We start from the raw sequence: 4,458 nt of genomic DNA, 5'->3' as shown, positions 1-4,458 counted from the left end.
TCCCCCCCCCCCCAATTCCTAGGTACTTTTGTATCTGATTTAATTCTCAGAATGGTGCATGAGGTAGACATGGCAAACCCTTTTCATCAGGAAGCTGAAGCTTCAAATGATTTAATTAGCCAATAACAGGCAACACTGAGTGCTCACTATGAGCTGGGGCGTGCTCCAGGCACATGCTCCTGGTTTAACTGAAGCTCCTCTCCACTGCTATAGGCGTGACCATAATAGGAACCCAGGTAGCATTCAGAAGTCATGCTGGCCCATGCCTATAATCCATTAACTTGGAAGGCGAGGGCAGGAAGACTGCATGTTCGAGTCACGCTTGGGCAACTTAATGAGACCTTGTTTTAAAAAAGTCACTGGGGCTGGAGGTATAGCTCAGTGATAGAACACAGTCTTTACATGTGTGAGTTCCTAAATTCAATCTCCAAGCACCACCAAAAAAAAAAAAAAAAAAGTTGATATTATGTAAAAATGCCTATGCTGAAAAACACCTGGATATCAGAGAAGAGGTTTAAGGAAATTATTATACAAACTGGTAGGCTATGTTCCATTCAATTCTTTCATCTTAAAAGAAGTAAACACTGGGGAATGTGGACAAGAAAAGATGACTATATATTCAAAAACACTTTTGGGGCCTGCCAGTCCTAGGTATGTGCTCTTTTATTATAGTATAGAGATCAGCACAAAAATAAGGCCTTCGTCGTTACCAAAGGCTTTATTTTAGTTTTGGATATTTTCAAAATGTATTAGTGGCTAAGGAAGAAGGTATTATAGAATTAAAGATGGTTGTTAAAAGACTTTAGTATCTGAATCAGTCTTTCTCCGTGACCACATGGAAAAATCCATCTTACCACCTTGGGTTCTTAGCGACTTTGTCCAGACCTCGCCAGCCACACACGCCCCAAATTGCTCCCCACCATTATCAGTAATTTCAGCATCCTTGACCATGGCCTCTGTCCGCCCAGCTGGTTCCTACTCCTATTGGATGGCTGCTTTGACTTCATTGACTATTCCTTCTAATCCAGTTTAGACTTCATAGTCCATAATTCCAATAACCTGCTGCTAATATTCATAAATTCCAGCAGGGTGTGCTAGTGCACACCTGTAATCCCAGCAGCTCAGCAGACTGAGACAGGAGGATAGCAAGTTCAAAGCCAGCCTCAGCAACTTAGTAAGACCCTGTCTCAAAAAAGGGCTGGGGATGTATGTAGTTAAATACCCCTGGGTTCAGTCCTTGGTGCCAAAATAATAATTATCTATTATTATTATACACACACATTTTTCCCCCATAAATTCCTCTGCCACTCTGTTTTGTTGATGTGACAAAATCCCCACTTTGGGGATTCTATTCTCTACAAGCATGCAAAAGCAGCCCAACATTGCTGAGAGAAAAGTCTCTACAGGGCAAATAAGGACTCCTTAAATTCTCTATAACCCACAACCAGGTGGCCTGGCAAGTGTCCTGTGCTCATCTGATCAGCTTGCTCCTTGCTCCCCCTCCTTTAAGACCTTTTCTTCCAGGCACTGGCATGCACCTGTAGTCCCAGCTACTCTGGAGGCTGAGGAGGGAGAGGTCTTCGGCCCAGGAGTCCGAGGCCAGGCTGGACAATGTAGTGAGGCCCCAGTCTCAAAACAAAAGAGACCTTTCCTGATTTCAAATCTTAAACCCCATGCTCCTTCAGCTGAGGATTTTGCCCACCAATACATGGGGGAAAACAGAGGTCTAAGTGTAATTCCCTGAAATTTTTGTAAACCCTAAGCAGAGATGTCTCCCTTCCTCATGCTAGTCCCTCCTCTAGTGTTTGGAACCCTTCCCTTCCTGCTCCCTTGGGTTCCTGTCACCTCCTTGTCCCCTTTCCCCTCACTGTTCCCCTGGGGCCTCCTGCCCATAGAGGTGCCCCTCCCAGGTTACAACACTGCCTGTGAGCACAGGTGCTGGACCTGCCTTGCCAGCCACTGTCTCATCTTAACTCCGTCTGGTTCCTGCCCCTGCCATTCCTCTGTGCTCACCACAAATCCTGGCTTCCCATCTGCTCTCCAACATGTTTCTCTGTCTCCTGTGTCTTGTGCTTTGGTCCCCTTGTGTCTGTCCCGGAGCCATTGGGTCCCACCAGTGCTCAGACCAGGCCCTCCTATTTTTCTGTCTTCCAAGAGTCTAGATGATGCCATCCACATTCCTTTTTTCTTTTTCCTCAGATTGTGTACCCCTCTGGGCTCTGTCCTAAACTTCCTGTGTTCCCGTCCTGTTGCTCCCCTTGGAGGCTTTCACCCTGCCCTGTATTTTTGTTTTTGTTTTTTGTAGTTGTACAGAATGCTTTTATAATTTTATTTGTTTATTTTTATGCGGTGCTGAGAATCGAACCCAGTGCCTCACGCATGCTAGGCAAGTGCTGTGCCGCTGAGCTACAGCCCCAGCCCCCAGCCCTGTATTTTAAAGTACACTGTTAATACCAATTCTGCACAAGTTTATCTTCAACCCAGACGTTTCTACTCTCCTGTCTATCCAACTACCTAACTGCCTGTTTCTAAGACTAATGGACAAATTGCTTCACCCTCCTGGTCAAATCTACTCCTCCCATCCATTTTACCCTTCACAGCTCACCTTATTTATTCAAACCCACACCTCCATCAGGAAGCCTGTGCCACCAGGCTGAGGAGGGAGAAGTCTTCAGCCCAGGAGTCCGAGGCCAGGCTGGACAATATAGTGAGGCCCAGTCTCACTACATGTCATGCATGTGGATCCACAAACGTGTCTCACCGCCACCAACTCAGGTCCCACTCTGCTCACCTGGACCAATACAGCGTTATCCGTTCTCTTCCTCTTTACCCCAGGCTAGACTGTTCCCTGCATAACAACCAAACTTAGGCATGTGCTTACCCTCCATGGACATCTCTTGAAATGCAGACTCCACACTACTGTCTACAAATCCCCAAGCTGCTAACTCCCTCTAAGCCCACTCAGCACAGGCCCCCTGAGCCTTCCTTTTTCCCAGTGACACCAAAATCCTGCCCACCTCATGGCCATTATCCTTGTTCCTCTGTCCCCCACACCATGGCCTAATCTCTGACCAAATAGGAAGCCTCACTTGGTTATTCTGTCAAAAACTAGCTGTTGGGGCTGGGGTTGTGGACAGTGGCAGAGCACCTGCCTAGCATGTGTGAGGCACTGGGTTCGATCCTCAGTACCACAAAAAATAAAAATAAAAAAATAAAGTTACATCAACAACTAAAGAATATTTAAAAACAAACAAAAACAACAACAACAACAAAAAAAAACTGTTACCACCTCCAACTATCCTAAGGAACTCTATGCTCTTGTCCTCGTTGATTTTCTTCACAGAACTTATCACTATCGCCAGGCGTGGTGGCACACGCATGTAATCCCAGCGGCTTGGGAGGCCAACAGGAGGATCACGAGTTCAAAGCCAGCCTCAACAACAGTGAGGTGCTAAACAACTCAGAACCTGTCTCTAAATAAAATACAAAATAGGGCTGGGGACGTGGCTCAGTGGTTGAGTGCCCCTGAGTTCAATCCCTAGTAACCCCCCTCCAAAAAAAAAGAAAAAAAACCCTGATGACTGTAAAATTATCTTTCTTATTATTCACCTCCTTTACTGGGATTACAGGAATGTGCCACCATGCTCGTTGTTTTTTGTTAGTTTGTTTTTGTTTTGTTTTGTTTGGTGCTGGAGACCACAAAACCACTAGTACCAAAAGGAGCAGAGTTTATCTATAATAAACTGCGTGTGTTATATCCAGCCCTTACCTTTGAGCTCCAGACCTGTGTATGTAATTGTCTACTCACCATTTGGAAGCATTTGGATACCCTGCAGACTCAGTAAGTTCTAAACAAAATTTGGTCCTGCCTGCTTGCCCTGCCTCACCCTGAGGTAGCTGGCCTCACTAAGCATAATGTACCCAGTAATAAACATGAAGAACCTGGAATCACCCTTGATTCTTCCTCCTGTACTCCACCAACCTAGCTGATCATACCTGAGACTCTTTCCTTTTTTTGGCCCTTGTCCAAGCTAGGCCACCCACACCAATAGGTCTTACTGAACTCACTGCATTAGCATAGCTTATTTCTCACATCCAGCAAGTCCAGTTCCCTGTCCCTATTTTTTTTTTTTTTTCCCTAGTGCTAGGCATTTAAGCCAGGCTTTGCACAACTAGGTAAGTGCTCTGCTACTAAGCTATGTCTCCAGCCCCCTGCCCCATCCATTCTTTTTTGGGGGGAGGTGGTCCCAGGGATTGAACTCAGGAACACTCAACCACTGAGCCACATCCCCAGCCCTATTTTGTATTTTATTTGGATTAGAGACAGGGTCTCACTGAGTTTCTGCCTCACTGTTGCTGAAGCTGGCTTTGAACTCACGATCCTTCTGTCTCAGCCTGCCAAGCCGCTGGGATTACAGGCATGTGCCACTATGCCTTTTTTTTTTTTTTTTTTTTTTT

This window comes from Marmota marmota, unplaced genomic scaffold (genome assembly GCF_001458135.2).
Source record: "Marmota marmota marmota unplaced genomic scaffold, marMar, whole genome shotgun sequence".
Classification (NCBI taxonomy): Eukaryota; Metazoa; Chordata; class Mammalia; order Rodentia; family Sciuridae; genus Marmota; species Marmota marmota.
This window is presented reverse-complemented; position numbering follows the sequence as displayed.